The 26,295-nt window shown below is 44.7% G+C and overlaps 1 protein-coding gene across 2 annotated transcripts in view; it reads left to right on the top strand.

Annotated features, from left to right (window-relative positions):
• Nucleotides 1-26,295, top strand: part of plcb4b (phospholipase C, beta 4b) — a 78,621-nt gene that overhangs the window by 4,217 nt on the left and 48,109 nt on the right. For both annotated transcript variants that reach the window (XM_030345550.1, XM_030345548.1), the window contains exon 3: nucleotides 12,505-12,566. The gene's annotated coding sequence lies outside the window, so the exon portion shown is untranslated. The remainder of the gene's footprint in view (nucleotides 1-12,504; nucleotides 12,567-26,295) is intronic.

Below are 26,295 nucleotides of genomic sequence, written 5' to 3'. Positions count from 1 at the left end.
TGAGCGTCCAGTCACAATTAGATGCTGTTAACTGGAGATGTGTAAGCTTACCTTATTTGGTCCGCAGTCTACTCCTCGTGCATACTATAGGCTCAACAAATGGAAGCCATTTCTACCTTGTATATGCAGGCAAAGTCACAGGTGGTTATTTGTTGGCAACAGAAAACAATCACCTCATGATGGTGAAATCCTGTAATCTAAATGCATCTGACTCTGACTTTGCCCTAATAGGGTAAACAAATAGGCCCAGTCCGTGTTTACGGTGCTCAGGCCAAATTGTTATGTCTCCTTCTCAAGAAATCCCATTTTCTTGGTATTTCTGGCGCTGATGGATGGAGGCAGGAGAGCTAATATCTCATTGAGTCTGCCCGTGTTGAGAGCCAGACACCTTTCATTGACTTGGTGCATGCTCCGCTCAGATTTGCTGCCGTGTGTTTTCTACTGCGCTAAGGCATAAACAGTAACAGGCCTGAGAGGTAGAACGTGGCTCTCTTGTAATGATGTCATGTCTGTGTGTGTGTGTGTGTGTGTGTGTGTGTGTGTGTGTGTGTGTGTGTGTGTGTGTGTGTGTGTGTGTGTGTGTGTGTGTGTGTGTGTGTGTGTGTGTGTTGATTTAGCAAGAGATATTCTGCGCCAGTCGCCTCGTTCTGCCTGATTTGTTGACTGTGTTTTATTGAGCGCGCAGTGTTGGCAAGGTAGCTGGCAATGTCCACTCGAACGGCCCTGGAATTGAGATATATGCAATGTAACTTGTACGATTGCCAGGAGCTGAATATTAATGAATAAATTACATTTTGCTAGTAATATGTATCCCCTAGGATCACATTTAAAACGTTTTTCAAATTGTCTCATTTTGACAGATATGAGAGTATCCCCGACTATTGCAAAAACGCTGAATCCTTTGTAATCAATGTTATCTAAATGCTTATTGTCACTAACATAATCAATAAACAAAATCTCAGAAATTTAGGATTGTCTTTTTAAAAATAGCTACTGGTTATCAAACCCAGGGTTACGAAATCTCCCACGAATATAATCTGCCAGCCAGCGTGTCCCTCTTTATCCAATCACAATCCGGTATTAAACAACAGAGAGTGGGCCAGAGGTAGACAGCTTACTCTGATGGAGCAGGAAGTCACACAGCAGACACGCACAGCAGTAAGCTGTGTGTGTGTGTGTGTGTGTGTGTGTGTGTGTGTGTGTGAGAGTGTTTGCGTGCGTGTTACTGTGCGTGTGTGTGCGTCCAACTGCGTGTGTACGTATGAACCTACCAGTGTGTCTGCACCTACCTGTGTATGTGCAGTGTGTGTGTGTGTGTTTGCGTGCACGTATGACTGCGTGCATGTGCGAGCATGCAACTGCGTGCGTATTTGTGTGAACCAACCTGTTTGTGTGCACCTACCTGCGTGCATGTGTGTGCTTGCGTGCACGTACTTATGAATACCAGCAACAAGTCTAGCTGTGCCTCCCTAAGATAACAATCTCCGGGTGACACAGCTCATCAACGTGAGCTCCAGCCTGTGGAGACGGGCAGCCATTTCCAAGGAAAGGAGGAGGAGGAGGAGGAGGAGGAGGAGGAGGAGGAGGGGAAGGGAAGAGGAGGAGGGAACGGCAGAGCCAAGAAAACAACCTGTCAGTCTCGGATAAATAAGCATCATGAATGGTGCCCGGGGAAAACCGCATCCTCCATGATCTGAAATCCATACTCATTATGAAACATTTAAATAGAAACCTTTTAATCTGCATTTCTTTTTGCATTCATACTTTAGTTTTTGCATTTTGTGTGTGTGGGTGGTTTTTGCATTGAACGTATACATTATTTCATCTTGGATTTGAATACGATTCGGAAAGTGGCAATCTCAAGGAATTCCGCTTTCTTGTCTTCGGAAACTTCTTGGCGATATATGCAGTGATTGTTCCAATGTAATGGTATTGCCGTCGACAACCAGTTCGTTATTAGATAATACTGCAAATGCATGGGCTTTCATCATAGGCCAGATCACCATTGTGTTAACTCATTTGGGGATAGATGGAAACTTCCCAGACATGTATTTACATAAAAACCTTTGAGATTTCCACTTTAAAAATAAACTGTCCTCTTTAAAGCTTTTGATATGCAGTTCTCCTGGTACTCTGGATGAATTCAGTGTCTTGGGGGCGATTGTGCAACTAGATTTGTGGATTAGTCATGGAAGTAGACCAAACATCAAACACAAGGTCAGAAGGTCAGTTCTCCGAAATTTGATAAAAATGTCCACATAATAACCATTATGGGAGTAAAGCAATCAAATCAAAAAGAGACGTTTCTAAAAATACTGTTACAGGTTTTTAATAATAATGATAGACTTTATGTATTCCATTATCCTTGATTGGGGCATGGGTGTAGTTATATAGGATCAGCATTTGGAGTAGGCTGACATAAGAGGGGTTTATTTTCCACATGCAAAGAGATTGTAAGTCTACATTAAGGCACCAAATGGGACCTTTGAGTTTGCAAGTTGAAATTAGTATCTGGCCTTTTGCTGGAAGCAAATATTGGAGTTATAATTAATAGCACCCTAATCAGGATGATTTGCAGTATTATTGGCGAATGAAAAATGGCTTAATTATTATTATGTTGAACATAAACAAACAAAAAACATAAACATGTACGTAATTATATTTGTCAACTTTTAAGTTCTGGTGTCCTGATACAAACACGATAATCTTGAATCCCTTGCAAGATCATTAATATTTCAAATAGTTAAACAGTAGAAAGATGTCATTATGTTACAGCATCCCAATGGTACGTGTTCTCAAAATAGACTGGAGACTCAACAGTTGCTGGTTGCACAGTCCAGCCATTGTACACGCTGCTGTCCTTTGACCTGCTAGCCCATTGGTTGGGATGTATAAAGGGTCATTTTCCTGGAAGGGCATTTGTAGTGTGGGACAGAAAGAACCAGAGGTATTCGCTGTTGAGCCGTCAGCCATCTACAGAAAAAAGAAAAGGAGATGATGGAGAGAGCCTAAGAGAGCCTAATTTGTAAAGCACCTTCCTAAAGCAACTTAATTTAAAGACCATAAGACACTAAGACCCAATCTTAAAAAATTGACCGGCTGCGGTACGATATAACATCACACAGTAAAGACCCATACAGTAAAATTGTGTCTAAAGAAGTGATGTTAATTGTGTCTAAAACAAACTCTGACCCGACGGGGCAGATCTCTCCTGGCAGGCCGTTCCATAGCTTATGGGGAGCTTAAAAAATGAGGAAGAAGGAGAGGGCAACAACTCACTTGGCACGCCAGCAGATGGATAGAGCGGTTGTCAAGTCAATATTTGCTTTTTCTCAGCAAACATTTGGCCGAATTAACGCTGCCGGTGTCGTCGAATGTGTGCCACAGCATCCTGTTCGTTGTGTGAGAGTCGTCTTTTAGGAGCAACGGAGAACTTTGGACAAGGGACGATGACGCCTCTTGACGCGCTTGAAAATCCAAGGGTACACAAGCTGTTACCGACTCATGCTGTTCCTCCATCCGTCACGACCCCGACACCGCCCCCGCCCCCACCAACACCACCACCACCACCACCACCATCATCACCACAGTCCCTTGTCAAATGCACGCATGCCCAAAAAAATGCCTGCTGCACCTTCACTGTTCACCTCAATCCACAATGGGCGCACGTGTGAACGCAATTTGCACTTCCAATTAAACTGTCGACCTTCGTTCCACAACGCAGGAACGTGACTTTGTGCCGTCCTCCCATGGATGGCTATAATTACCCAGAATGCCCATTGCTGAGGAGAACAGCTCCTTACAAAACACTTGAAAGGAGCCTTCTTACTGTAATCCAAAGCCCCCCTGTATCCATAGCATAACCCCTGCAGTAATAAGAAAAAAGAGAAAAATAAGAATAAGAATATGATAGCATATAGGGGCCATCGGTGTTACAATGTAGTATAATTTCGTTGTATCTCAATCAATAATTCCCTGTATATGAAGCCATCATGACCACGCAACACTCTCATAATACAACGTGAAGGGAAGCCTTTGATAGAGGGTTGTGGGGGTAGGTTCAAAGAAAGTGATAATATAAAGTGTAATACGGACATGGTTTCAAACAGACGTACTCCTTCAGTGCTTCACCCTTCAGTGAAACATCCACCGTCCTCTTTGTCAGTAGCAGAAGGCCCTCGCCTCGTCAGATGGAGACGGGAAAAAGCTCGGTCCATTAATGACGGATGTGCTCGGCATGTTAACTTGATCAAAGCGTGCCCTCAACGTCGCGTTACGTAACGCGTTACACTATGACCGAATAATTCGCCCTGCCGCACCACGACCGGATATTAGCGGGAGGGGTTGCTGCACGTGGGGGGTTGCTACATGCATGTCGTCGAAAATGATGTTGTCGCTCAAGGAAGGCTCTTTGAAAAAATTGGGGGGGGGGGGGTTTGAACACAGATCATCAGAGGGTTGGGGGGGGGGGGGGGAGAGACTGTTAGCCTAAAGCGCGGCACTCCAGCGCCCAACACACCGGAGGCTCCGACACATGACTCTCTGGCCCGATCAGATGATCTGGATGCAGCAGAAGGAATGCCGAGTCTTCCTCTTCCTGCAGTACAGTCTGGGTCTGTCTGGCTCGCTGGAGAGATACAGTGACGCCTTGTTCACACACTAGATGCGTCCGTCGGCGGATGGCCGAGGGCGTGTCTGACGTATGGGGGACTAGTCTTTGTGTTGTATTAATACAATAATATTTTCCTGCTTCTTCCTGCTTGTTATTGCAAAATGGATCCAGGAAACGCGTGGACTATATTTGCATAACCCCGATCTGATTGGCCGACGGATCCGGCGCTGCCTGAAAAGTTGGAACAACTCTCAAATTCTGACGCAGGCCACGGAGCCAAATGGACGGACGGACCCACAATGTATTTCGCGAGCGCCCCATGCAAAGTCAATGAGATCCTTCGACGGACGGAGGGAAAGAAATGAAGAAGGAAGAAATGGGAGAGGGATTGTGTGTGTGTGTTTGTGCTTGTGTATGTGTGCCCGAATAGCATCTTCGATTAGCTCACCACCGGTAGATGAGGCAATCATGTAATATCCAGCAGCTAAGCCTTAGTCCTGGTTTAATAACTTTAAAAGGCCAGGCACTGACGTATACACTGTCTGTAAGGCCGTAGTCTTGCGTAACTGTGAATTGAATTAGTGTCTGATTGGTTACACGGCAATCGAAAGGGGACAAATATTACAAATAAACTCAACTATAGAAGTAAAAAAAGTCTCGGAGTCATTATTAGCATTGTGCATTAAAGGTTTTGCAAGTATTTTCATTTCGATGGTAAGAGGAAATATTCTATAATCTTCATGGTTCTGGAAACCAAAAATTCAGGCCAAGTACAAACCAAGATAGAAGAAGCAGAAGGCGTTTTCCTCACGTGTCCCACCAGCGCCAGATATTATTCGTCAAGGCCTCTTCAGCCTTGTCATTTAAACAAACTCGGGGCCTAGGCATAAATCCATTAGATGGCTATCATAACAAACTGGAGCCCTAATGTAAAGTTTACAAAAGTGTCAACAATCAAAGTGCATGAAGAGGACAGGAGTTAACAGGATTACTTTTGACCGACATATAAAGTAATGGGAGTAGATTATTTTCTTCACCATGAAGCTCAAACTCTCCCAAACACACTCATAGATGTTCACAGACAAACTGTTCCAATCACATTTGTGTCGCCAATCCCCTCGCTGATGAAGTGAGTCCCTGAGGTCTTGTAGTTGAGCATTCTGTGGCCTCCCTGCCTCTCAGGGCCACTAGCTAGGTCTCAATGCAGTGATAAGGGAAGGAACACAGCCGGCAAAGTCATTGATTTAATACGAGTCGGTCACAACAGTCCCACGATTTCACTCTTATGCACCATGGAGAACGGTTGGCCAAATGTAAAAAAAAAATGTGACGCTTCTAATCTAACCAGGGTTATTGTAACGCAATAGTTGAGTGCAAAGTCACCAGTGGGAATGGTTTTCTGATGGGGCTCAATTAATCAATAAAAAAACATTGGATATCGTATAACCACGGTTATTTGTATTTGATAAGAATGAGGAAGTGACAGCCATGGTAACCCAGAAATATGCCAGGGCACTGTTTGCCCAGATTAACTAAATTGGATAGATGTAGATTTAAGATTGTCTTCCCTTTTATTTGCACCAATATTTTACCGCACTGCTTTGATAAGCGAGGAGGCGAATTGGCCGCCTGTGTAGCTTAATTAACGTGTTTCCTTATTTTTTTAAGTTTGAAAGATATTGGATATTATCAGTCCTTCATGCTCTGAACTAGCCTGGCTAACGCCAGACCTCTTCTCAATCTACATTGAGAAGTGGTCTGGGAACCACACATTGCCGTTCACAACAACCAGTCGAGCAAGACCAGACCACTCTACTTTCCAAATAGTCATATTTTCTGTCTTCCTTTTTCGCCGAATCAGATGATGCACGAGCACACTGGATAATATCCTGACCCTATTAGTTTATAGGTTAATGGTTATCTAATGTTTGTATACTAAGGAGGCGGTTACTGTCACTCCTTAGCCTCCAGCCCTGGTTCCCTCGCAGCTAATTATCCTCTTCTTCAGTGATCGGATCACCGCTCTGCCCACTTGTGTTGTGTGTGTGCGCGTGTGTGCTGGTGTTTTTGTGTGAGCATGTGTGCGTGTGTGTGTGTGTGTGTGTGTGTGTTTGGATGTTTGTTGGCCTTTTAGCTGTTGATGTGTGTATGAGTGTCAGGGATCTGGGATCTGTGTGTGTGTGTGTGTGTGTGTGTGTGTGTGTGTGTGTGTGTGTGTGTGTGTGTGTGTGTGTGTGTGTGTGTGTGTGTGTGTGTGTGTGTGTGTGTGTGTGTGTGTGTGTGTGTGTGCGTGCGTGCGTGCGTGCCCGTGCTTTTCAATTTAGGTTTTGTTGTCAATTGTCAGTTTTTGACAGAGGAGGAGAAAAATACTCTTTCATTTTTTTGTGGGTAGTCCCCAAAGAGCTCTCTCTCTCTCTCTCTCTCTCTCTCTCTCTCTCTCTCTCTCTCTCTCTCTCTCTCTCTCTCTCTCTCTCTCTCTCTCTCTCTCTCTCTCTCTCTCTCTCTCTCTCTCTCTCTCTCTCTCTCTCTCTCTCTCTCTCTCTTCCCCCCCCCCCATCATCTCAGCGAGACATGCCAGCTTCCTGACAGTAGCAAGGTGTACTGGAATGGAATTCTAAAATGTTAGTCTGTGCAAGTGTCTTGTCTCCGTCAGGCTTCCTTTGTCCTGGCTCGTTCCCTCCATTTTAACTGTGATCCATGTTTCCCTTGGATGCCAGGGAGAAGCATGATTGTGCAGTCTAATTTGCAACCGCATTCTTGCCAGCGGACACATTGGCCACACAGATGTTGGTAGTATAACCTAAGGAAGGACAAAAATGGATAAGTACAGACCAGCAGTGTGAAAGAAAACTAAAGGCAATGCTTTTTTCCAAATCAACTATGAAAAAGAGAATTATTCACAAATACTAGACCTACTTGATGTTTTACAAGTGGCTCTACAACCAACAATTCTCTAAAGGAAACCCACACTCTTATTGGGTTTCTAAAGGAAACCCACACTCTTATTATTATTATACACGATTTCAGAGGTTATTTTTTTATTCTACTGCCAGAAGACATATTGATGAGCACTTTTCCAAAATGGTGACCCCCGCTCCAACCTTCTTCAGTCACGTCCCACGTATCTTCCCCGCTCCTACGTGGGCTTTCAGCTGCATGGTGACAAGGAGGGGCCAGGGGTATAGTCCTCCAATCAGGGAGTCCTTCTGGTCTGATGTCACTACGGGAGGATCCCAAGAGGACCATATGAAAGAATAAGACCTGGAGCAGAATGGATTTTTATTACTGTTTCAAGGTGAGGCTGTCTGTCTAGCAACAAGCGTGTCCAGGGCTTTCACATGGCAGTGCGACAGCAGCATGAAAAAGACATTGCATTTCATGCGGCAGCCATGCACCTCCTTAAGTGCACTTTCGGGAATTGTCGAGAGTAGTAAGAGGTGTTTGAAAACAAGGTGCAAAGTTCTGGGTTCGATCCGCCATGTCTGCTGTCTAGCCTTAGGCATCCTTCAGCAAGATGCCTACCTGCTGATTAATGATGTAAACAAAGAATAGAACAATTCACTCTTGTTATCAAAGTGCCCTTTGATAAAAGCTTCTGCTGACGCACTTGAGGATGAAATAACAATGAGGTATCACCGCAGATCGGTCTCACAAGTTCGGTCTGAAGGTGAGTCTCTTGGGGTGTTGCTTAGCGTAAGAAGGCAGAATTTCTCTGGTCACCTCTTTGCATTGAAGGGGATATTCTGTCCTGCACCGTTTCTCACAGATTTTATACGCTTCTCAGAGACCCCTAGATCGTACGACCGCACCGCCGCTCATCTAGCTAGGTCAGAAGAGAGCCAGGCGCTCCCCTGTGGTGCATTCGATTAATCTGTCAACAATAATTCACTCCGCTCTCCCTGTTCACGTTAACCCAGTTCGTACCGGGGCCGGTTGTGTAAGAAGTTATTATTGACGGAATCCACAGATAGAAAAAGCCAAACATCCATGGTTGAAACGTTAGCTTTTATAAAAATCTTTTGATTCCTAGATTCCCGGTGGCGTGTGTTGTGTTTGCGAGGGTTGTTATTTTCTACTGGAAAACAATACGTCTCCTTTTCATCGAGCCAGTGTGTGCCTGATGCTACGTGTGTGCAGGTGTGTGTTTAGTCACAGTTCGCACAGGGAGGTGAATCCAATTGCAGCGATCAGCAATTGGAGTCTGGGTAGGTGCGAAGGGAAGCTGAGCTGCAGGAAACCACTCAGACAGAAACAAGGCTACGGCCAAAACAAGGAGCCAACAGACAAAAAAAAAAAGTGAGTGAAAAGTGAAGAATATTACTAATTCAGACCAGGACACGTGGGGTTGGGGCGGGATCCCTGCGTGTGTGTGTGTGTGTGTATGAATAGCCTTGTCCTTATAATCAAGCCTCCCAGTGGGGTTTCCCCGCAGCGCTGTCATTGGCTGAGCCGGCTGGAAGAGCTGCCACTGTGCAGGAGCCATTTAGATCGGCTGGGGGCTGGGGAGATTAACAGCCTCCTACCTGTTGGCTTAATCAAGGGAATTATGACCACACCCCTGGATGCTACCCAGAATAGCTCAACACACACACACGCACATGCACATATACACATGCCCATATGCACACACACACACACACACACACACACACACACACACACACACACACACACACACACACACACACACAGACAGACACGTACTGAGGCACCAACACATTAGCCCATGCATACCAACTTAGATACACAAACACCCCCACACACACACACACACACACACACACACAGTCTCTCTCTTCACTCTCACTCATACACAAACACATGGAAGCGAATGCTCACACACGGGCACATTCATGTGTACACGCACACATGAATATGTTAAGCCCCCACATGGGCGAGCAACAGGAGTAGTGAGGTTGTTTCAGGGGGAGAGGTGTGATGTTATATTTATGCTAATCACTGTCACGTTGTTTACGCCCTAGAGGTATTGCGTCACGTTGTTCTTGCTTCCTATTCTCTCGATACGCTATTGGTGGCTTTGTGGTTGGTGGAGGATGTGATTGCCACATAAACAACGTGGGTTGTGGGATTACTGTGTGTACACGGACTCAAAGACCATCTTATTTTGTGAATGGCATACAATTTATAACAATCTTGAATGGGCTCTGGTTTGAATGGTCTTTTAGGGCTCGTGGTGTTGGGAATACCACCAGAGATGAAGCCTTTTAAATTAGGAGCGAAAGAAAATGCGAAAGATCTTCTAAGAATTTTCCATGTGGTCCATTTTTCATTCCCCTCTCTCTCCGTCTCTCTCCCTGTGTGCCTCCTCTGCGGTGGCCTGCTGCCAAGTTCCCACTGAAATGCTCATCCCGACATAAATACGCTACTATAGAGTAGACATGGATAGCCTTTTTTGGTGCAGAGCCAACCATCTCTCTCCCTTTCACTCACTCACTGTCTTTCTCTCCATCCATCCATCTTTTTATGTCAGCCCCCCGGATACTGTGTGTGTGTGTGTGTGTGTGTGTGTGTTTGTGTGTGTGTGTGTGTGTGTGTGTGTGTGTGTGTGTGTGTGTGTGTGTGTGTGTGTGTGTGTGTGTGTGTGTGTGTGTGTGTGTGTGTGTGTGTGTGTGTGTTTTGTGGGGGGTAGGGGTTAAGAGAGGCTGTTGAAAGGCGGCTGACCTGTTGTTGTGACCACTTGAGCTGTATTAGAAGATGGGAGGGAGAGGAAGAGAGAGAGAACGAGAGAGAGAGGGAGACATGGATGGATGAGGTCCAGGGATGGATCATCCGAGCCAGGGAAATGAGATCGGCAGAGGATGTCCTAGGACTTAGGGGGAGGGGGGGTGTGGTCTTCTCGAATTATTTTTGAACATGATATTTATAAGGCGGTAGTCCTCGTCGGAAATTGGTTATGAAAATGTAAAAAAAAAATAAGAAATTGGTTGATTAGTCATTTGTCAGTAATTTAAGGGACGCCCGGATGAAAGTTGAAAAATTATATATATATTTCAAGCCCCCTTTTTCTTCGGCAATGAAAGATCATATCTCCCTGTATTAAATTAACCATCCCCTCTCCAGCCAGTCGACATAACCCCGGGTCGACAGACGTTACCTTATCATATTTCTTCTAAACTCGAGTAGCATTCTTTCTGGGGGCGGACAGGCCGTTACGCTGCGATGATTCCATCTATAAACCATGGGCGGCGTGCAGGCAGGCGAGCCGTGTTGACGCAACCCGAGTACAAAGCGTAGTGGCCCTTCACGTGAGGCCCCGGCCCTGTGCAGCGTGGGGCCCAAAGCCAAGAGGAAGCCACACCCCTTTCCTTTCCTCTCAAGAGGGTGATGGGGTCGGCGGAGAGTCCGTTGTTGTTTGCGTTAACAATGCGGGGGCAAGTGGCTGAGAGCCTATTGGGAGCATGTGCACGCCCGCAGGTGTCATGTGCACGCCTGCAGGTGTCACGTGCACGCCCACAGGTGTCACGTACACAACTGCAGGACTCCAGATATGCTCTGCTCCGACCGAAGAATCTCCATGTGCGTTGTAGAATCCATTCAATTATTTTGTGAGTTATAATAAAATTTAAATGAAGATAAATACATATATGTTACTATTTTTTATTAACATAAATAGTCTATTTTCTTATTCTAATGTTTTTTTTCTCTTTAAAGCATGCTTAATTGCAATTTGAGAAATGTTTACCTAATTGTTTCATGTATTTATTATGTACAGAAATGAGTGTAATCTTCCGTGTGGTGAATACCGATATGAATATATTATTACAGAGATATATGTTCCCATTATGTAGGTGATAAATTGCTTTTCATTTCCACGTCTTCAAAACAAAAATGGCCCTTGCGATTGTCCAGTAATAAGGGGTTATTCATATAATTACTCCGAAGATTATTCTTGAATTAAAATCTTTATTCCTTTTGTTTTGTTTGTTTGCTCCTCCTTTTATTTAGTTCTCCATTTCTCAAGCGACACTTGTTATGTTGTGCATCGTTGTTATAGCCTAATTGTCTTGGGAGGCATGATTGCGTACGTCTTGGACATTATGTGTCTATCATTTGGCAGAGGATTTTTCTTGGGCAAATCCCCTTACTTCTGAAAGCAGTTTCCTGACAGAAGCTGAAGATTTGGTGAAAGTTCTCAGAAGATAGATACCGCTGATCAATGCGGGTTGACTGATGGGACCATAGTGATTATTACGTATGCATTGCACATGCTCATCTCTTTGTGCTTCCATGCAGAGAGTGTGTACACCCTCTGTGTGGGTGTATCTGTAAACATGTAGCATGAGTGTGTGTAACTATGGGCAGACTATAGTGTGTGTCTGGTGTGTCCTGTGAAAATGTGTGCTTGTGTTTTGTATCTATCTGTGTGTGTCCTTGTGTACCACTGCGTGTCCTTACGTGACTGTGTTGATGTGTACTGTATGCTATTTGCAAGATAGTGTGTGTGTGTGTATTTGTGTGGGCATCCTTGCTAGACTGCGAGTGTGCATATGTGTACTGCAGAATAGTGTGTGTGTATATCCGTGTGTGTTTGTGCGTGTGTGCTTGCATGCATACGTGCAGTCTAGAGTGTGTGTGTCCTTGCGTGACTGAATGTGTGTGTCTGTGTGTGCATACGTGTAGACCCGTGTGCGTGTGTGTTTGTGTACGTGTGTCCCTGCGTCACTGCCACCGCTGAAGGCACCAGAAGTGTTATCACAGACATCGTCAGTGCGACGGTTTGGAGGAAAAACGGGATGGGTGCAAATTATTTCTCTGCTAACACCTGTCTCTGTCTTTATTTCTTTTGTATCCTTCCATCTCACCCCTCCCTCCCCCCTCTCTCTCTCCCTCTCTCCCTCTCTCCCTCTCTCTCGCTGTCTCTCTCCCTCCAGAGCCGTCCTGAGTCTCCAGCGCGTCTCTTCCCTTGGTTTAATCTCCCTCTGTGTGTCACCCGGTAAGAACACTACACACTCCCTAACGCACACAATATGTTGATCCAGTAACCTACTCCCCCCCGCCCACACACAAAACCCAACCTGCTTCTTAGTCACCCATACCTGCACTCAATATCCATCTATGGTTTGGCATTAAAGCATCAGTCAAATCCAGTCAGTAATTCATAATAATGTTATATGTCAATTATAAGCCTTCGGTGACTGATTAACTAATCATTCACAAATCATTGATATCCAATTATAAGACATAAGGCATGAAGTGATTTGTTTAAGTTCCCCTATTTTACCACCAGTTGTGATCATTAGCCATTACAAACTATTTTAAAATCGACCCCCCCCTAGTTTGAAATCGATGCAGCATCAAAGAAGATAAGAATGGAGATTCTTACACAAATCGACTTTCTTTCCCCATCCCTATGAGCTTCATTCACAGTTCAAAGAGACGTTCATTTCCATGTTAATGGAATGTTGTCCCACGCGCTTCATTTGGGATGTATTTCAACATCGTAAACATCAACATTGAGATCAACATCACAGAGCAACTCTAGTGTGAAGCTCTTCACTCTTTGTAAGTGAGTGCTGATCACAGGGGTCTTGTTTACAAGATCCAATGGCCCAATGGCTGCATAGCTGTTTGTATGTTTGTGTGTGTGTGTGTGTGTGTGTGTGGGTGTGGGTGTGGGTGTGTGTGTGTGTGTGTGACCCTTGTCTGTCGATGGGAAAATACTCTGTTTTGAGCTATGTGTTCCCTGCTTAAGCCTAAGGGGTGGGGGGGGGTCTATAAATAAAAGCTAGGTCCCCAATCTGAGACCTGAATGTGTTTGCACTTGCGTGTCCACACACGCACAAAAAAAGCAAAAGACCTCCCTTAACAAACAAATACCACACAGATGTCCACGCATTAGTCAACAGCCTGGCTAGGAGCTATAGGCTATTTGCTGGCCCCATGGGGTTGCCATGGAAACCAGCGGTGTCTGATAGCAACAACATCTGTAGGTTATTTATTTGTTACGGTTTTTCTTTTTTAAACAAGGCCACCCCCCACCTACGCCACCTACCATCCCCGTCCACCCAGTTCCCTACCTTTACATCGTGGAGGGAGGGCCACAAGAGGAAACGTTGCTTAGAAAGGAATAAAGGTGAACAGGATAAATGACCTGTGGCCCTTTCATCTCTGAGTGTTTCTAAAGCACATCACACACACACACGCACACACACACACACACACACACACACACACACACACACACACACACACACACACACACACACACACACACACACACACACACGAAGGCAGCCTTCAAAGCATGTAACCCCTGCACCATTGATCCGGTCGGGGCGCTCCCATCTTCAGCAGCATATAGATCCATAGGGATGGTCCGTGTATTGAGGGTTTAGCCCAGCAGGGATTGCAAAATCTGGGGAATCACTTAACCCCCTGGCCCTATCTCTGCCTCTCCTACTCCCCAGAGCTCCCCTCTCTCTCTATATGGACATGTTCTGTCTCAGCGGCTGGAGAAAAGCACTCCGTTCCCCCAGCGTGCCTTATCAGCTCTCACAGGGCACATGTCCTCTGTTAATAGGTACTTATTTGGGCAACAGAAGAAATCCCATGTTTCTGGATCTCCTTTTTTCCCCGGTGTTTTTTTTAGTTTTTGTACCCTTCTGTCTGGCTCCATTCCTCATTCCTCTCTCTCTCACTCGTTCTCTCTCTCTCTCTCTCTCTCTCTCTCTCTCTCTCTCTCTCTCTCTCTCTCTCTCTCTCTCTCTCTCTCTCTCTCTCTCTCTCTCTCTCTCTCTCTCTCTCTCTCTCTCTCTCTCTCTCTCTCTCTCTCTCTCTCTCTCTCTCTCTTGTCTTTCTGTCTCTTTTTCCCTTTCTAAATCTCTCTCTCTCTCTCTCTCTCTCTCTCTCTCTCTCTCTCTCTCTCTCTCTCTCTCTCTCTCTCTCTCTCTCTCCCTCTGGTAACCTGGTGAAACAGAGGTTTGGGTGTCGTTTTATCCACGGACGTCATGGGAATTTGGACGTATCCCGACGAATCCAAAACAAAGCAGTGAAAAACGGGCCAAGTTTAAGAAGTGAAGGGACTATGTATAATTCTGCGGTGAAGAGGAGATAGGAAGACAGCCACTGTAAACCATCACTATCATCACTCATGTCCGCGCTGAAGGAAAGCACAAACAATCCAGCCAAACCCGGGTACGAATCGTCATTTGACCCCGAGTGCGATCGCCCCCTGCGCTGGGGGTTTATAGTTAGTCCGGAACCTTCTGATGTTATGTTCCATGGCTTACAAGTGAAGACCCCCCACAATTGAAATACTGTACACTCATTCACCTAGGATATAATTATCTACTTTAATCACATTAAAGTAGATCGGATATTTATATCCTTTGATTTTGTTCATGGAAGCCATTGTTATTGACTGAGGCAGGTGTGCGAAACAGACGCGGTCGTCTGTAAATAAACGCTTGGAGCCGGAGATGTTATGTTTTTCTAGCTCTATTTTCCCCTACATTTTCAATTTGTTGGACTTTACGTAAAATAAACAACTGGTGTTGTATCAGCATCACTACAAATAACTAAACAGGAAACAAAACAAAGGCAGAAAACCCCAGTAGGAATCCTCCACGGAATGGAAGAGGGAAGCACATACACCACAACGTTTATAGCTTTGTTGGCTTTGTCAAGGAAAAACAGAGTAGAGAGGTCAGTGTGTACGACGTTTCACCTTTTTATTATGTTATTATTAAAACACTTTTGACTCCCTCAAACACACGTATGGTGGCATGTAGCTCGGTTGGCTGGTGACCACGAGTGTTGAGGTGTCTCTGAGCAAGACGCCTCAACCTAACTCCTCCTCGACGAGCTGGCTGTCGCTCCGCACGGCTGACAATGCCGTCGGTGTGCGGATGTTTGCATGAATGAGTGAATGCTCGGGCAATGATGTGAAGCGCTTTGGGTGGCAGCTGGTTATATAAAAGCGCTATTTAAATGCAGACCATTTACCAGTCCATTTACCATGTATTATTCCATCTTCCATATTGACAGGATTCATGCTAAAGCGATACTGTAGTTTACGGACGTTCCTTGAACGCATCCAGACGCCTGATGTCCAATAAACTGTCATTTCAGGAAACATCTTTGCTTGGTTGCGTTTGGCTGTCTGTTGTCCTACAATGCTAAACTGTGGCGAACACTCGTTTAGCTAAGCTTATTACGTAAGCTAATTCATCCTGCAAATGAACATTAGTCGAGCCCCTGCGCTACAATGCTATCGATCAGGCCACGATTGAGTTAGCCGAAGCCTGCGGGGAACGCTGGAAACCTGATCAAGTCAGAGGGAGTAGATTGATCGTCACGATGAATGGCTTTTATGATTCGCTCTGGGTTCCAGGCAGGAGTCAGGTCATCATGAGAGGGAGGCGGGTTTCCCCGGTTGAGGCAACGGTGTTGATGGGTTTTTCTTTTCTCGTATTTTCTTCTACTGTAGCAGAGCATTTATTTATGTCTTCCACCATTGTGCTTTCTCTTTATTACATTACAAATCATAGCCCAATAGAACAAGGCTAATAGCACTCAACCTAATCAATAACATTACGTTTAAATCATTTTGGCTGTATATAATAGATGGATACATATTTTTATTTTCCACTAGGAGGAAACTTGCCTTCGGCTTCACGTAACATATGACGCATTCATAAAAAAAGAAACATTCGAGGTTCAATTAAAGCAGAGGGATAAACAGTGGCATCCATAAAAATCATTAAAATATCGCTACCAGACCATGCAGATATACATGTGTTTGTGTAACTATGACCACTGCTACACGCCACCTAGGTGGCCTTTCTGGGCTCCTCCATTACAAGAACACAGGATTATGGTGTTGGATCTGCTTTATTGTAGAGTTTTTATAATAATGAATACATGAAGCAGGTGATCCATGCTGCCGTGCAGGAGATCTCCCGAAGTGTGTGTGGTGATGGCTGGTTTGACCTGTTGCACATTGATTTCTTGAGGAACAACAGTAGTGCAGCCTCACCCGGCCCCAGAATCCAATCAGTCTGACTCAGGCCAGGGCAGGCTGCTTAAACCAGCCATCATAAACACACACTCCACAATGTGTATCTGTTTTGTCATTGTGTTTGTGTGTGTGTGTGTGTTTGTGTGTGTGTGTTTATTTTTTTTCATGACCATGTTGGGGCATACCTGGCCCAAGTCAGCCCCCTTACCCTCTTAAGTCATGGTGAACTCACCGGGGCGAAACCTAACCCTCGACCACACTCAATCTGGTCTCCAATGAGCCCTTCACACCACAACGCACACCAGCACACAAACATGGACCCACAAGAGCACAGACGCACACAAGCACACCAGCAAGGACGCGGACACGCACGGACACACACAATCACAGACGGACACAAGCACAGACACACACAAGCACAAACGCATACACAGCACAGATGCACACAAACACAGACACGCACACACGCACAGACACACACAAGGACGGACGCACAAAAGCACAGACGCACACAATGGCCAGCGAGCGAAACAGGGACAGTCTGTTGGCCGTGATGTAACGGGAGTCATTTTGGGATAATTTGATACTCTGAGTCCACAGGCATTCCTCCCTCCCCGACCAAGTTACCTAACTTCCCAGCGCACAAATTAGCCCTGCTTCCTCTGGGTGGCCTCCAGCCAGCTCCTCGCCTCACCTCCGGGCCCCACACAGCATCCATTTATAACGCCGCGAGATTAGGTCTGAACGCCGGGCTGGCCGCTACATAACGTGTCCTCACACGCCCCACGCTGGAATCAGTGGGGGGGGGGGGGGGGGGGGCTTGGGGGATGGTGGGGATGGTGGGGACATCGCTTGCTTCCTCCAACCGTTTACTTTGAGGTTAATCGTCCGAAGCACGGAAAGGAAAATCCATTTTTTTTTCTGGAGGGTTTGCGGAAAAGGTGAATTTAGTTTTAAGCGGATGGTGGAGACTGAGCGTCTGATGGTTGTGTTTTCGGTTGGATTTGAATAGAAGTGTCTATGACTCAGGATTAACCGAGGCTACAGGACAAAAACGACTGCAAGAATGGCAACGCCATGTTGAGTTGAGGATGAATGACAGTACGGGAATTTGCATCAAACAAACTCAAGTCAAACGGAAGACTTTTCGCTAGAGATCCATCATGTACGTTCGCAACTAGTGCTATCTAACAAGCTTAACACCAGCCATTATGTATGTGGGCCGGAAGACGGCTGGGTCCCATAGCGATGTAGAAGAAATAAACATTGGAAACCATCCAGAAAAACAATCGCCTTCATGAAACGTGACACGGCTGCGCACACACTTTGTGCGTCTGTTGAATATGTACGGCGGTCTCGGGATAGCCACTCTGCTACCGAGGGGCCAAGTGTGCTGAAGTATAGGCCACAGCCAAGTGCACGCTACTTCCGTACTTTATGGGATCCCCCCCTGTGTATGTGTTGGTTGAGCCACTGGCACGCACACACAGACACACACACACACACACACACATACGCCCACACAGACACACTTACGCACACACAAACACAAACACACACTCTCATAAACACACACTATACAGTCACAGAGCGTTCTGTAAATAGCTCTGATGTTGAATGTTGATAACCCGGGGACAACCCTCAACATTCCCATTAACCCCCTCACCCTTCCCCTCCCTCCCTCCCTCCCTCCCTCCCCCCCTCCCTCCCTCCCTCCCTCCCTCCCTCCCTCCCTCCCTTTTCCAGCTGAGTGGCTTCCCTGTCCTCTAAGTCACACACAAACACACACATGCACACGTGCACACACACACACACACACACACACACACACACACACACACACACACACACACACACACACACACACACACACACACAGGCATATCAAAGTATGCTCTGAGGGATGGGAAGTAGGCTTAAGAGTTGTACCGTAGCTGTGTGTGTGTGTGTGTGTGTGTGTGTGTGTGTGTGTGTGTGTGTGTGTGTGTGTGTGTGTGTGTGTGCTTGAGTGTGTGTGTGTGTGTGTGTGTGTGCACGTGTGTATACCTCAGAGACGTTCCCATCACATCCTGCTAATTCCAGCAGTAACCCTGGAGATGGTTCGCTATATAAGGTAAAGAAAAAGCAGGGTAATTTAGTGTGTGCGTGCGTGGGCATTCGGGGGGGTTGTGCGTGCGCGTGCATGTGGCTTGAGTGTTGTTGGTCCCTTTGAGTTGCATAACATCTACTTGGCCTTACTCAAGAAACCTGTTATTGTACATAACAAAACTCTTATCTCTGCAATAGTGTGTTTCTGTCCAGCACTGCAACTAAAATGAGTGTTTGGTTGACTCTCGGTATAAATTTATCGAGTCTGTAATTGACTTGGACTGAATTTATATTCTCTTACCCTTGTGTTTGTGGGGAAATAATCCACTTGTTTATTTAATTTTTGGGTTAACACGTTGGCCGATATTCTAATTAACTTTTTAATGGGGAAATTCAGATGGGGACACAAACCTAACATCTTTTTGAGATATATGAATTTGTTAACAAGCTTATTGCAATCAAGGCGATATTGCTGTTGTTGTAAATCTGATTTGGATACGAAGGCTAAATGAGCTCAGAGAGTGGTTCAGTTGGGGGGTCCCTCCATTAAAGATTCCCTTCTGATGCAGTTATGTGAAACAGATCTCTTTAATTTCTTCTCGCTCAGAGCTGTCCCGGCTGGCACTCTCCGAGGTCACAAGCGCACGTGCATCTTAAGTGTTGTTTAATGTGTTTTGACCTAGCAATCGAAAGTTGCTAATTAACTGTGAAATGTTATTTCTGAGCTGTGAAGTTTTTACTTCACAGCTTTTACTCTCCTTGAGAAAAGATCTCTTGGCATGCTTTGGTATGATTGTTGAAGCCAAGTATTGTTTTGTAGTGAGCAGTGCATGTTTATCTGCTATTGTTGAGACTTAAATGAATGGTTTTTAGCTTTTTAAAATTTATATAAGAAAAACAACAACGCAATAATAATTACGATACAAATTTTTTACCAATTTTATAGAGACAATAATAATAATATAATCATTCATTACAACAGTAAAGAACTTATACACATTTTACCAAAACTGTTTCTCACGAGTCAGACTGTCAGTTCGGTGTAACAGAGAAGGAACAATCCTTTAACTAACGGCTGAAATGCAATCCTTTAACTCTTTGTTTGTTCTCTCGTACTGGCTTTAGAAAAAAAACACACACATGACAAAATGACCTAAACACAAACATCGATATCCCTCTTCACACACACACGCACACACGCACACGCACGCACGCGCACACAAAAAACGGTATTTTTTCTGAGCCTAAATGTCACTTAGTGGAGCGACCATCGCAGCAGTAATCAAGTCCCCTCCAACCAGCCCCCCCCCCTCCACCCACTTCACCCCTCCACCAATAATCATAATCAGATCAAACACTGCCGAAATGCACACGCACACATGCATGCACACACACCGGATCTTGTCGCTCGTTAAGCTAAGTGTGTTTACCCATGTGCCCCCACCCCTCCCAATCCCTGCCCCCTCACTCCTCCGTCACCAAGTGAACAGACGATATGCATATACATATAGGAGTCGGTGAATGGGTTGGGATGTATGCAGAAGGAGCCACATGGATTGCACTGTTTGCACATGGGGGCCGGTGTCTCGGGAAATGCTCTGAGAACACAGTATTACACGCTTAGAGCTCACAGCTTATTAAAAGAGGACCACCACCAACGAACCCTGGTTGTCGACAGCTGCAGTTTTTAGTTGGAATGTCAGGCTGGTTGTGTCTTTGCATCACGATCACCTGGATTAGAGGTGTGTCTGTGTGTGCAGAGACACTAAGAAAGCCGTACACCCTGCACGTAAACCGGTTTGCACCTGAGAAGGAACGGGATCGTGTAATTCATCCTAACAACACAACCTGGGCATCCTTCTTCAATTTGCACATAGTATTTACTGAGAGGGTATAATACGAAGGCTAACTAATTACAATTCTATTGAGCTAATTCAGCCCGAGCTTTCTATTAAACCTGCAGACCCTCTGGGGTTTTCTGTACACCTTGGAACCTGTCCACATTTCTTCTCCTCTCTGTTTGTCCCGAAACGTCGCCCCTCCTCACCTAACCAAACAGAAAGGAGGAGGTGTTTGTGTTTCGCATTGGAGTAACAAACGCACAAATTGGACTGTGTGGTCTGGCATGAAAGGTGGTTCTTCAGACACTGTCAGGTTTTGTTTTCCCTACTGGAGCTTAAACTGAAGTACGGGTAACTATAACGCACTTCACCCATAAACAAAAGATGTATTCGGGACTCCTTGAGCCACTCAGCACTCTCGTCTGAGTCCTTTCTTTGCACGCCGTTGTGAACCGTTACCTTGTCAACGTAATCCTTCAACTTCCTTTTGTCCTGAAACGCTCCGAGGTCCAGCCCGGCCTCTCAAAAATAGTCCAAATTGACTTTTGAAATTGGAAGAGGGAGTGTGTGAGTAGGAGTGGATCTCTCTAGGAACGCGTTGTGCGCCTGTCCTGAGACGCGGGGCTGCTCGTCTCCCTCTCTCTCTCGGTCTCTCGGGGGCCACTCTGTCCCTGATAGTGGGCCAAACGGAGATAACAGCGCAGGAACGCTGCCTTTTGTGGAATTTCATTAGGCACGGGTATTAGCGGGGGTGTCGGATCCAGTCCTCCAGAGATTGTTATTTGTACTTTTGGACGAGATGTTTGGGGGCCGTTTTCATATCATTTTCTCATCGTTTTATTCGTTTTTTGGTGAGGTTGAACTAGACAACAAACACACTGAATAAATGTAATTTTATACAAAATCATCTTTAATAAGGACATTCTGGCAACTCCAGCTCACTCATTTATTTGCTTGTCCCACGGCATTCAAAGGAGCAAAGATGTGATGTGAACTTCAAGTTTCAGTCATTTTCTTAAGGATAGGATCAAGGCAGAGGAAGGTATGGCTAAGGTATACGTCTCCAATACTTTGGTTTAAAAACATAACAGTATCTATTTCTTGAGCGGCTTTCCTGCTATTCACTACTTAGGAGAGCATCGTAATAAAAACCATTTGTGAATACCTTGTGATTGCCGGAGCTTATTCCTTCATTGTGTTCCAAAAGCCGCAAGGGAAGACAAACTTGAAATCGGACAAATGTTTTCCAAACAGTTTAATACATGTATACATACATACTGTACGTAATGCTCCAGATGTTGAATACAAAGGACAAATATTGCCTCAGGCGGATATCGTCAGTCGGTTTGTCTCTTCCTCTGCACTTGACTTCAACCTACTGATTGAAATAGTTTGTGACCTGGTTGAGAAATATTCATACATATTTCAAAAGTATAAAATCATCAGTAGAGCTGGTGGGGGAAGGGGCAAGGGGGGATTATTGGCAAGAGTGAAGACCTGGAAACATATGCATCTGGGTTGACGATTCAAGCAAACATGGAAGTAGTTTATTTAGCCCTAAAGACCTCACAGGCAGACAGATATGTGTATATGTTACATTGGTCAATTGAACCCACTTTTTTCAACGTAACGCCTTTCTTAATGGTACTCTTCTGGACTATACTTTAGGTCCGGTTTCACCTCCTTAAGTGTTTGTCATCACCCCACTTTAAACAACTGGCATTTACTTTTGAAATGTTTGGTCTTGAAAGTCAGGTAAAGTTACTTTCACGTTTGAACTCTCTTCCGAGATGTTTGTGTAATGGCTGGCTGCTCGGCTTATGTCGTCGGAATTACCTGACGCCTTACGGAAACGCTTTCATCATCCCGCCACGCATGTAAAGATGTCTCCTTTCCGACCCGTGTGCGTACAGTAAATGTCATGGAGAGGGGAAAGGAACGGAGCTATCCAGCTTTGAGACTCGTAGACTGTATTTAGGGATTTATGCGGGATTGCATTTTTTTCTGGTGCATGGACATGCTTTTAAATTGAGACTTATGTACTTATCTACATCGTTTTTTGAATGTTTCTATGCAGGCATATTTAGTCTTCTACGAAAAAAGTTTTTTTTAAACAAAGTCTATAATTGTAAGGGCTGACGACAGATGAGGATAAACAACACAAATATTTGTACATGGGATAAACTGTTTCAATAGTATACATTACAGTTATGGGAAGTGTAATAGTTTCCTTCCACTACATTCCTTTGTACATTTGTAAACACAGATATTTAAACGATAGCCTAGCTGCACTGTTTGACTCCATGTCAAACACTGTGTTTTTGAGGATTGGTGGGAATTGCACCAAACAAGGATTAAGAGCCCAGAATCAAAACTCAAGCCGGACCGGCCCTCTGTTAGTTCTGGTGACCCACACAGCCATTTGAATTGAACTGATCCGTGGATTGAATCTGAACGATCAGACCGCCCCACAAGGCCTTTGTTTAATCCCAGTTCGTCCCTGGATCTAAATAATAAAATTTGTATTATAAGTCTTCAAACTACTTAAAAAAGAACGTATTGGTTAATGATGCCATTTTATCGGTAGTTCAAATAGTAACATAAATCTATGAATATTTATTAGTTTTGTGGTATCTTTTTTCTCTGTGGGGGGCTCTGGTCTTCCCATCTACTTCAGGAGAATCCCTTGAGGAGACTGATGGCTATTCCCTGAACGTCAACCTTCTGGAAAGGAGGACATTTGACAACGCAACACAATACTGTGCAATTAGTCCAAATGGAATGTCCTTGTTGTTGTGTGTTTCCTCAATTCGATTTATTTGGTCACTACGCAAGTAAGCCTGTATCTTTCAAGCTTGGTTAGTCATTATTGGATGTTGTCTTCTATTGGGTTAGGGCTGTTTAGCCCTTCTCTCTATGTAATTGGCTAACCGCCTGGCCTCAGTGCCTGGTCCCTACAGGAAGTGTGTATTTCGGTATTTTTCATGGCTGCAGTGGTGTGCGTTTGTGAGTGCATGTGTTCCTATGTGCATGTGTTTGTACGTGTGTGTGCGTGTGTTTGTACGTGTTCGTAAGTGTGTGTGTTCGTACGTGTGTGTGTGTGTGTGTGTGTGTGTTCGTAAGTGCCTGTGTTCCTAAGTGTGTTCGCTTGTGTCAGAGTGCATTTGTTCGTAAGTGCGTGTGTTCGTACGTGTGTGTGTGTGTGTGTGGGTTCATACGTGTTCGTACGTGTGTGTGTGGGGGTTCGTACGTGTGCGTGTGTGTGTGTGCGTGTGCGTGTGCGTGCGAGTGTCTATGTGTGCATGCGTGTGCACGTCATGGTCCCCAGGAGGGGACACCACAGATGGTGAAGGGCTGTGTTTGATTTGCTTGGCTCGTCTGTGTGTGCCTCTTGCCCGTCTACATGAGCCTTTCTGATGGGCCGTTCGTGGACGTGGGCTCAACGGTTGGTTGGGACTTGAATCGGGGAGGATGCTATAGGGCAGGGCTATTCAACCTCCTTAACAAGTGGGACGAAAAGGAAAACCACTGGGGGTTCATGGGCCACACAGAGTAAAACTACGTGAATGAATCGCTACAAATAAATCTTACTTAAAGTAGTGTTAACTTAATATATATAGTACTACTACATGGAATAAACTTGTCAGACGCATTCCTTCCTTCTTCACTTTTAATCAAATCATTATAAAAGATTTTGTTCTCACATATTTTGGACACGTATTTAGAATTCAACAATGTTGTTTGAATCATCACAAAACAGAACTACTGTACAGATGAGACATTTTGAGCCACTGAGTCAGTGAGAAAGATTGCACCGACTGGTTTGCCTAGTTTGGCTCATCCTGAGACACTCCCTTGTTCTGATGGCATTCATATGAGAAAAGCTAGACTCACACGTATCGGTTGAGCCAAACATTGTCAGAATAAGTGATGCCAGTTCCTGGTTGTGGGGTACTGATACTGACTAGTATCACCGCCTACACAAGGAAACCTGATTTGCATGCAACTATGTTTCTCCTTTATTTTATTTATTTTTTGCATGCAACCTCTTGCGGGCCAGAAAAAAATTAAGAGGGGCCGCATTTGGCCCACGGGCCGCTAGTTGAATAGGCCTGCTATAGGGCTTGAACATCAGAATGCGTCATGGGATTATTTGCAGCCGATGCCGCCGCCATATAGTTCGGACTAACGAAAGTTAAAGTATTTTGAGCATGTAAGCTGTAATCTAGTCTGATTCAAATCTTGTTTTGCGACGTCTCTCGCGAGAAACGCTGTGGCAGGTCCCAAACACAATGTCTCGCCATAAAATCACACATGTTGATGATTCATTACCAAACGATGACCAAAAACACAACACAACATGACCACCAACACAATAAGTAGCATTCGAAAGCACATGCTTCCAAAATTGAGGCGATTGTTGCGAAGTGCCAGATGGTTGCATATGGCCAACAGTGTCAGAATCTTTTATGTAAAAAACATTTTTATTCTTTATATTTTAGATCTGTAGTTGAGGCCAATGGGTGCAAGAGGCCCAAGAGGAACAGTTTATACTACACTCTTTTGCAAAAAAATTGAAATTAGCAATGCATAGAAAACAAGTTTGTAAACAAACAACTTGTCTTGGCTGTAACCATCAAACTACAATTACTTACTTTGTACTAGGGATGTGCGTGAGGAATCGATTACTCGAGTACTACTCGTTACAAATGAACTCGGTTGGTGGACAGGCAAACTCGAGTTTGCATATACACACACAAACAAAGTTTTCTGAAGCAAATGTATCAATTTTCTGTCGGCGCCACTAACGCATGACGTGGGCACAAAGAAAATTAAATGCATCCATTTCCATGGCGCGTTCCGTGCCGTGTGCAGGCACGCCAGAATTCAAAAAGTTAAGAGATGGCGGTTAAAGCAAATCACAGCGAAGAATTGAAATACTTTAAAGAAATAGGAGATCATAAGGTGAAATGTAAAATATGCCAAGCGAAATCGAGCTACCAGAAAGTACTATGCGGCAACATATGCTCCTGAAACACAACGGTGAGTTCGGGAAAGCAGACCCGCAGCAACGGTGAAAGTGAAAGTGTGTCGGCTATTTTCACTGCCGCAAGACGCAGCTGTAATCCCGGGCGTGTAGAGAAGATCACAACGCTGAGTATTTCCATAGTCCATTTGCTGCCGTTTTATTTGCAGCTTTAATCATTTATTTGCAATGGTTAGGCTACTTGTTTCGTTTTTTTAAAAAACTGTCGCAGGCCTTGGTTCGACGTGATTTAAATTGTGAGACGCATATTTATTTTTGTAAGGAAAATGTGTTTTGAACGTTTGCAAAAATAAATAATGAATACTCTGATAACTCTGACTGTTTTGATGGAGAATAAGCATTACATGTTTGGTTGGTAATTGCCGTTCATCGTCAGGCCTATTCCTGCTGCAGATGCGTTGCATTCTAAAAATAGATTTGATTTAACGAGTACTCGATTGATCCTCGAGGAATTCCTTCGATCACTCGAGTTTGGAATTTACTACTCGTGCCCATCCCTACTTTGTACTGTACTGTACATATCTGTAGGACAACTGTATGAAAACAGAATCTTCGTGAAACATTTCTTCTGTCTATATTGGCTTTATTCTAATTGATTTCAGCCTCAGGAGAGTTCAAATATCACGGTGCATAGTTTCCACCAAAATATTCTGTAGACAGCAACACCAAAACATAAGCAATCGCCATTTTATTTATTCAAATGAAGGCCTGTTCTCTACACTATTTG

Source organism: Gadus morhua, chromosome 21 (genome assembly GCF_902167405.1).
Source record: "Gadus morhua chromosome 21, gadMor3.0, whole genome shotgun sequence".
NCBI lineage: Eukaryota > Metazoa > Chordata > Actinopteri > Gadiformes > Gadidae > Gadus > Gadus morhua.
Note: the sequence above shows the minus strand (reverse complement) of the source record. Positions and strands in the feature narration are given on the sequence as shown.